This window comes from Quercus lobata, chromosome 11 (genome assembly GCF_001633185.2).
Source record: "Quercus lobata isolate SW786 chromosome 11, ValleyOak3.0 Primary Assembly, whole genome shotgun sequence".
Taxonomy (NCBI): domain Eukaryota; kingdom Viridiplantae; phylum Streptophyta; class Magnoliopsida; order Fagales; family Fagaceae; genus Quercus; species Quercus lobata.
Genome location: NC_044914.1, coordinates 11,381,337 through 11,390,969, shown reverse-complemented (window position 1 = coordinate 11,390,969; position 9,633 = coordinate 11,381,337). Strand labels below are relative to the sequence as shown.

The window sequence follows — 9,633 nt, the reverse complement described above, 5'->3', positions numbered from 1 at the left end:
CAATCGCGAGACGCTGCTGAATGCATACTTTTGAGCTTTTCTTCACACTCTCTCACCCACTACCCTTACATGATTCCCACCTAAATACAAGGTTTCTAAATACTGAATTACAAGCAAATTGGCACGAAATAAAGCCAACAAAACAGTTGATTAAATTCAACCTTACAGGCTTTATGCCCAATTTGGGGATATTTGTATTATGGACATTAACCAATGAAATTGAATTCTTAAGGAATTCTAATTAAAGTTTAGAACTTCTAATTAGGTCAAATTATGGCCAGGTAGTGATGTCGTCCAATTTTGTAACGGAAATTGTAGTGTAACTAAGGTTGTCGTTTCACCAAGAAAAGGAAAACAAGAACACGTCAAAAGCACCAATAATAATAATAATAATAATAATAATATATATATATATATATGATTAAAACTTAGGAAAAATAAAGTTTGGTAAAATTCAATAATTAAAATCACTAGTGTGTTAGTGTTTGTCCACCAATATTGTTAAGTATCCACTACCAATCCAATTTAGTACACAATCGGGTAAGTAAACACCTAAACTATCTGATTGGAAGATTTAGAAATAAGCTTTATTAATAAGACTTTCTTTGGTTGATTATATTCATCAAATCAACAATTTAGTCTAGAAAATAATAACTTTGCTAGAAAGATTCAAGAACATCACATATTGTAAAGGCAAAACTATGGCAAAAGTAATATCTAACAAGATTACCACGTTTTACTAGAGATATTATAAAACCCTATTCTAACAATAAGAAGATTTAATAGTAGACTTATGAAAGAATTAGAAATCAAATATTAATTTAATAAAACAATTATAAAAAGAGAATAATTGATTTCAACAATCAAAACATGAAAAACATGCTTGGGATTGAATAGTGGACAACTTACAACATTGGGGATACACCTCTAACATTAGCTTAGGTTCTTAAGCTTCCATAGAAAATAAAAACTCTTAAAATCGATGAAAAATAAGGTTTCTAAGCAGCCAAAAACGTGACTGCCCTTGTATCACAATATTTATAACATTCAAAATCCTAAAACACATACTTCCCAAAAAGGAAACTATAAATTCAATAGTGGGTCAACTTCTAGGTCGGTTTTGGCCTTTAATACGACATATTATGAAGTTTTGGTAAACTACAAAGCTTTAGATCTTTAAGTCCTTTTTCCGTGGCCGCAAGAATCTAGTCAATCTGATATTGGACTAAAAAAATATGGCCAAAATACCAAAACTGCTTAGAATATTTCCATGTCAGGATTTTTTCTATCTTTGGCTCAAATGAATATCTCTCTTTTCTTTTATGTTTCCACACATCTTTGACTCACCAAATTCTTCAAAAAGCCACTTCTCAATTGATTTTCACCCCCGAATTCTCTTGGCTTCATGTCTGCATGCTTAACTCATTAGTTTATATCTCCTACAAGAGAAAAATACACATAATAAGTGTATTTTAGAGAAACATGCAAACTCTCATATTTACGAGTAAGTGTGGGAATAAATACAAAACAGATGTGATAATGCCTTCCAAAACTAAGATAAGCTATTATCAGGTAAGTTAAGGTTATCTAATGAAAAGTAGGTATTTAGGTATTATATTTATTACGTTAAATTATAAATTTTCAATCTAGTAATGTTTTAACCAGATTAGCAAAAAAATATTTTTAAATTTAATTTAGTAAACTTATCATAGTTTTCAGGGTAATAAAATATGGAAACCATTAACATTAAGACTTTGATCCAAATTTTGGGGGTTTTGATGATCAGAGCGTTTTGATGGCAAATTGAATGTTCATATACGAAATTGAGGTACCCAATTCAATTGTATCTTTGAATGTTCATCCAGTTGTGGGCCATTTAGTTCAAGACATTATGTCTTCAGTCAGTATGTTCCAATACTATTCTTTCTCTCATACGCGTCGGCATGGCAATGTTTTAGCACATGCGTTGGCTAGACGAGCAAGATTGTCTTTTCCTACTATAGTTTGGATGAATTCCGTTCCTGCGGATATTTATCGTTTTTTTGTATCTGACATTCCAGTAATAAAATAATTTTTTTCGGCCTGGTCGGGCAGGCCTGATTCTCAAAAAAAAAAAAAAATGGTGAACTTGAATATGATTAATTAAATTCATGCTTTTAATAAAAGGGTATCTTCTCTTAAGTTAGGTTTTTCATTTTTGTATATCTAAGCTTGATTTTTTAATAGTAATTATTAATAGATAAAATAATATATTGAGGATTTTGGATCATAAATTCATGTCATGTGATAGTGCAAGTATGAGGTTAAACATAAACATAAGGGAAAGTGTGGTTTAGAGAGTAGAAAAGTATTTTCTTAGGTCACCCATGGGTCCAAGAGAAAGATTGCAAAGTGGGCTTGAGCACTTACAAGTTACAACACCCATGAGCTCAAGAGTGACACACTTGTAAGCTGAACACATTTTGCAAAGCCCAATTCACATGCTATATTACAATAAATTTCGACTACATTGCTTCCATTAGTCCCCCAAATCTAGAAGCTTTAGGATGGGCCATTCCTCCCATGAATGTGAGCTAAAAGGGATTTGGATTATTATTTTATCCAAATCAGCATCAAACCGGATTATTTCGATCTCCATTGAAACCTAATGCTCAAGGTAGCCATACACTCGAAAACCAACAACTAAAGACAATCCCCCACTTACTAAAATAGGATTTTGGACATTCCCCTAATCCTTTATAAAGGCATGACTAGATAAAAGTATTAACTCAAATTATACTTACCCTTAACAACTCATATTTACTTACTCGCTTAAGTCAATTCATGGTCGTATATACAATAGGATTGAATCACATACTTTCCTTTTGTTTGATAGCATGATCTCTCTCTCTAAATTATCCACTTTTATGAGGGTTAAAGTAAGGAGAAATACTATACCTACAACACTTTCACAAAATACTATGTGATAGGTTGTTATTAATGAGTAAAAAAATAATTTTAATTGTAAATTTAAATTAGAACTAATAACAACCTATCATCTAAGATTTGTTGTGAAAATGTTATAAACGTAACAATTTTCTAAAGCAAACTGCGACTATATGTGGAATTTGGATTACTTACTCATTTATGGGTTTATTGTCTTCATGTGAGTTTCCAAGACATACCCCTATCTATCACCCCCAACGAGTGATTGACATGAGTAGTGGGCTCAGCCTGCCATATTGAATCCAAGCCCAAGGGTTAAGTCCATCCTAACATTTTTTTTTTTTTTTTTTTGAGAAAGTCCATCCTAACATGATGCGTGGAAATGCGACAAAAACAACCACAACAAAATTGTTGCAATGTAATTATTTTGATAATTCCATCTCGCAATTTGATTCTTTTGTGGCATTCTATTGAATCCTCTTTCTTTGTCTTGTTCAATGGTGAATGAATTTCAACTTATTAGGTTGTGTAGCTCATTTTATATAACACAATTAATAGTAGCTGGACAAAATTGAATTTTACCCAATAGTTGAAGGATCAAATTAATAATTAATCCAAATTAATAATTAATCCTAATTAATAAAATAAAATTTTCAATGAATCAATAAAATACATCACTCCTTTTAAAATGTGAGTTATTATTATTATTATTATTTGAGGGAAAAAAGTGTGAGTTAATTTGAAACCGTATAATTGGTAAAATAAAAAGAAAACAAAAAATCCTCACCAAAATAAGAGGCTTTCACTGTTTGCCTCCAGCTTATTTGACAAATTTTAGTTTTTAGCTTTTATGTAAAGTGTTTTAAAACCACACTTTCTACCACCTTTTTAGAATGAAATTAAATAAGTCAATACCAAATGCATACGAATCATTTGTTCCAAAGAAGAGTTGAGAGTGAAAGCCCTCAACCAAACCCCTGCCAAACTGTTAGATTAGTTTCTGGTTCCACTGCCTCAGTTCGTCTGCTTTTTAGTCAATTGTTATGTGAGCTACCCAAGTCAGAAAGGATTGTAGCCAGTGTGGAATTAATTTAACTCGATACCTTCTTTGTCTTGGGTACATGGTCATTGCTAATGGTATGCAGTGAGATATATACCTGGTGTTTCTTGCTCTTCCATTTGCTCTAAATCCATAATGATGTCTCCATCTTCTACTACAATATACGCCACGATCACAAATAACCCTTCACACCAATGTGGAGGTGCAACCTTTTTCACTACAATTATACCAGAGGCGTTTTTAGCTTCTGTTTGTCAGTAACAAAATACCTATTTCCTTCTGCCTGAACTTTCTTGGCTTGCATTTGTCCCAAATATAAAATAAATAAATAGATAAGTTATCAACTTACTTCAATTACTTCAAGACAATTATAAGAAAAAGGGGGGGGGGGGGGGAGGAGAGAGACACAGAGAGAAGGTAAAAAACATATAGTCGTGCATGTTTCATGCTTTCCTGTTTTGTCAATAGCATTCATGTGTTAGTAAGCTCTTCTTCTTCTTCTTTTTATTTTTTATTGGCAAGTTATGGGCACACCCAAAGGGGTTTGAACCATGATCTCACCCTTCCCATATTCTTATGAGAGGAGGAAGTGCCATTTGACCCAAAGCTTATTGGTGCATTCATGTGTTAGTAAGTCAAGATATATAGCAAACTAAACACGTGCACTAGGTGATGATTAGTACCTTCAGTTTATATCTACTTAATAGAAAACAATAACCCACAAAAATATATTTTTCATTTTTTTACCTGACACATATCAAAAGTTGGATTCTATTCTATCTTTCCAATTTTTCCCAAAACTTAGAAACTTAAACTCAGGTTTAACGCATACACACATAACAAAATACAGGAATCCATTTTGAACTAGCTAGAACCAATGCTAAAAGTAAAACTAAGTTTTATACAAAAATTAGTGTGTATTTGAATGCTGATTTTATTATCACTCATTTGCTGAAGTTAGTTAAATGATGGTTGTACCCTAGAAAAAGTAAGGCTTTAAAAAATTGTATATACACAAATAAGTACAAAAGCTAAACTCATATTTTTTTTGTTACTTCATTAATTGACACCTTCCTTTTTTTACTAGTTCTACTAATAGTAATGTAAGGATACCCACTGGTTCTTCGAGCTGTGATTTATTGGTTGGGGTAGGATTTGCAAGCTTGGATTCCTTGCAATTGTCCTTGTCATGAAATTTCATAAACCACTTCCTTATATCTGTTTGCTTATTCCCTGGCTGTAATTCCAACAAAACACCCAACATGTCAAATTTGCAAACTCTAATATTATAGTATTAATAACAAAGCAATTAAACCCTAACAGGTTCAAACAAATAAATTTTATAAAAATAAATAAATAAGTAAATTTTAGTTCATATTTGCTAAAGCATTGTATTTGTGTTTCCTCAAGAAAATTAAATTCTTAAGGATTTAAATGCCCAATTTATTTTTTAAAAATCGAGTTAGGGTTTATGCCCAATTTGGGGATATTAGTATTATGGACATTAACCCATAAAATTGAATTCTTAAGGTTATCGAAAAATTTTCAGCTGGGACATCCAGAACCACCTTCCTCCTTGTTTGCAGGAGAATTGGCTTTTGCAATGATTGGAGGTGATACTGTGAGAGTGTCCTTAGGGAGGTTACTGGTTTGAATAAGTGAGCTAACACAATTGTTGTTGTTAAATCAGAAGGCTGGCCAACCGTCACATTGGCGTTTGGACAGGAGATCCCTAACCTTAGCCAAGAGATGCTCAAACCTTGGTTGGAACTTGGAACTCCTCCACCATTTCCATTTGCTGCAGTGTAGTGAGCTCACCAAAGTAATCATAAAATTGGTGTCCTTACCAATGGCGGCTATCTTTGGATAGATTACAAAGATCAAAATAAGATCAAATTAATTAATTTGAGGAAATTCTGACCTCCCAACTACTCAAAAACTAATTATTAAAGAGTAACACTACTTGTTTTTATATTAGAGGCTACAACTTTCAAATTCAAAGAATATGCTCATAACAACCAGATATGATTTCCCAAAAATAAAAATAAAAACCATGTTACCGTGTTACAGATAAGATTTCACGTGTTCTTTTATCAATCCAACAGTTATTAAACTAATCAAAGTATAACCTCCCTTGTTGGTCACGGTTATTGTGGGCAGCCAACTTCATTCTCATCCTCCACCACTTTCTCTTTGCGCAGCTTCTCTTATGAGTTATGAGAACAGGGAAAGAGATTCTTTTTCAATAATAAAAAAGAGAAGGAATTCATTAAAATATATATATATATATATATATATATGTTACAGTCCATATCAAGGATACATGATTTATAGAATCCAACATCCACACCTAATATATACATGTTCTATTACATAAAATTATTTAAATACAATTACTACAGGGCAAAGAAATAGCAAGAATAAAAATTATAAAATGAACAAGGTGTACTGTACATACTCAATAGTATGCAACCAGACAGAAGGAAGTGCAGAAGCTTCAAGCAAAAGCTAAATAACCTCAGTTGAAATATCAAAGTCCACATCAGCAACAAAATGAAGTACAGAAGCTCATCCAAACCACAAGCCTTGTTAACATCAACGCAACTGGTTTCCAGTATATAACTCAACACACCCTTGCTTCCCAAACATGGTAGCAGTCATGAGGGCTGTCTTCTCTTCAAATCTCATCATCTTTGAACCCAATTCTCCCCCCATACCACAAGCGTGGCTCATCAATATCATGACATTCTTTTTCCACATCACTTTTGAAACCAATTAAATCATCAAAGCCCAATAATTCAAGAAAAATTGAAATGATGTTGCCAACCATCTTGTTACTCAAATTCACCTCACATGGTTCAGAAGGTTTCCATGTGGAATCACTGCACATGGAAATCACACTCTTCTCGGGCCTTCACATGGTCTCTCTCTACACAAATTGTAAAAAGTATGTTCACGAATGCTGTTTTTGAATTTATAAAAAGAGTAAGAACAAATTAGAAAGAAAAAATGCACTCATAACAAAATACACACACACACAGCTCCACTCTGATATACATATAAAAAATATACTAAAAGATAAACGAATATCCTAGATTTTACTGATTTAGCCATAAACTCAGACAACTATCACCCAAATTCAAGCCAATATGAAACAGAAATTTGTCACAATCACAACAAACACAACCAAACATTTTCTTATAAGAAACAATGGTACACTAAAGCCATCAGCAAAAGCAAGAGACTCAAAACTTAAATTACATCCTTCTCTTCCATTTTCTTAGCAACCAACCAAAATGCTTTGACTACCCATAAAATAAATTGGAAAGCCCCATCTCCAATTGCTCTTTTCCCCATTCGTTAATTCATTCATTCTCTTTTTCTGTTTCTTATATGTTTCAACAGACAAAAAATGATATTTAAAAAAAGAATCATACTCTTATAAACAAATCGATCAATCAATCAAATGACACCGAATGCACTAGAGAGATTAAGAAAATAACTTAAAAAACTCCCATACCATCAGAAACAGTAGGAAACTAATAATATATTTAGACATTCACTTAAAGCAAACACAACAAAGCACATCCCAATAATCTAACCAACCAATACACATACTATAATGTAGCATGATAAAAAGATGAAATTTTCAAGAGGGAAAAAAGCCTGAAAATTTTAAACTAGAAAGCTAACACCTGAAACATATTTGACAATATTAAAGCAGAATGAATCAGGCCAAAATAATGTAATGCATGTGATTGTCACCCCCATTAACCTTGCAGCAGACCTATGCCCAACACAAGCTGAAAGCACGGAATTTTTCACTCACTACATAACACAACAATGCAACTTTCTTTCAAAAAACCAGCAAAAAATAAATTGATAAACCACATTTTGCAATGGCCATTAAGTCAAACCCAATCAACGCTGTGATCTTTGAAAATGGGTGGTTGGGTTTTCTAGGTAGTGGAAGATAGAGTGGGAAAGTGAGAGAGAAGGAAAAAAGTGTGATCACCACCATTAAAGAAGAAATGACTTGTTGAAGGAGAAGTCACAATTTTTTACTACTCCTTTTAAACCTATTTTTGGGCAAATTTAAGAAGTCATTTTTTATTGATAAAAGATCCAAATTCCTTGCTTTAGATGCCAAAAAAATTTTGATTTTTTTTTCTTTTAAGACAAAAGTTAAAAAGCTACTTAAAAAAATCTTGACATCAAGCCAGTTTTAAATTTAGAAATTGGGAATTGAACTTATGATTTCATAACTACTAGAATGCCACATTGTTTGGAAAGGATGACCATTCTAGGAATAATAATTTTTATTTATCCACAGCCCTGGTTACAGTGGTTGTGCAAAAGTATTACATGGCATTTTTATATATCTCATTCTTGATTCTTATATGAGCATCAATTTAGTCCGTGTATTTTCAATATGAATAATTGACTCCTTGGAAATTATGATGTGAGTCAAATTAGTCCCTGCAATAACGATTTGAACACTTGACCCCTTAGACACCATTTTTGCGTCGGTTTAGCTCCAACATCTTACCATGACTAATGTTATTTTTTAGATTATTTCTGTAGGTGAGATCAGATCATTTTTTGAATCCTGTTTTTTGTAAATGATTTATGGAAATAAGTCCTACTTACTAACTGAGACAAAGTCACTACCTAACTATGAATTTTTTTGAGAAGTCACTACCTAACTATGAATTCTATTGGAAACATAAATTTTTTTCTTTTATGCATGTATCTGTATCTAAATCATGCAAGTGCATTCTGTAGCTAAATTGAAGTACTTTCTCCCCAGTGGAAAACAAGATGGAGAGATCTCTAATACACACCACTCATTTGTGTTAATTATAAAGCCAACCAAGAAGAAAGAAATGAATGCATTGGAAGATCATCAATTGAGTAGAAAAAAAATAAAATTCATGCTTACAGGTTTATAACATAAAGTGCATATCTTGCACTTGGATGCATTGCAAGAACTCCCAGCCATTTATTTCTTCTTTCAATTTATTGGACACAAAATCCATGGCAGCAGCTCCAGCAACTTTCACTGTAATTTCTTAAATAAAGCTAAAATTACCTACAATAATAAGAGATTCCTGTATTATAGTTAAGATTTTTAACCGAAGACCAAAGCTCAAGTTGATCTCAACCTGGAGGACATTAGAGCATGAGAAGGAAAACTGGCCATGAAATAAGAACATATGATAATGAACAAATTCAGAGACATGAGTCTAAAGAGACATAACAGCCCAAAGCATCGGAACATATTTAACAAATTCTTACAACATAATGTCTAGAGAGACATAACAGACCACAACATAAGAACATGTTTGAACAAATACAGAGACAAAAGTGAAGGACCATTATTCAGGAATCTAGACGCACAACTACCACAAATGAGACTTCAAATAGCCTCACTTACTGTGATTCTTCTTCTTCTTCTCTCTCCCCTCTCTCTCTCTCTCTCTCTCTCTCTCACAAACACACTGATACATACATACATACATGTGTGTGTGTGTGTGTGTGTGTGTGTGTGTGTGCGCGCACCTTTGCTCAGCAGAACTTCAGCCAGAACCAGCTACTACACAAGCCTAATCTCAAATTTAAAATCCTTAACACTTCTAATTATTATG

At 32.7% G+C, this 9,633-nt stretch overlaps 1 long non-coding RNA gene across 1 annotated transcript; it reads right to left on the bottom strand.

Moving 5' to 3' along the window:
* Positions 1-6,250: 6,250 nt before the first annotated feature.
* On the bottom strand, positions 6,251-9,472 carry LOC115967924. The gene is made up of 2 exons (XR_004086593.1): positions 8,928-9,472; positions 6,251-6,914 (listed from the first exon to the last, which is right to left on the bottom strand). It is a non-coding gene; the product is annotated as an uncharacterized LOC115967924 (long non-coding RNA).
* Between the last annotated feature and the right edge of the window lie 161 nt (positions 9,473-9,633).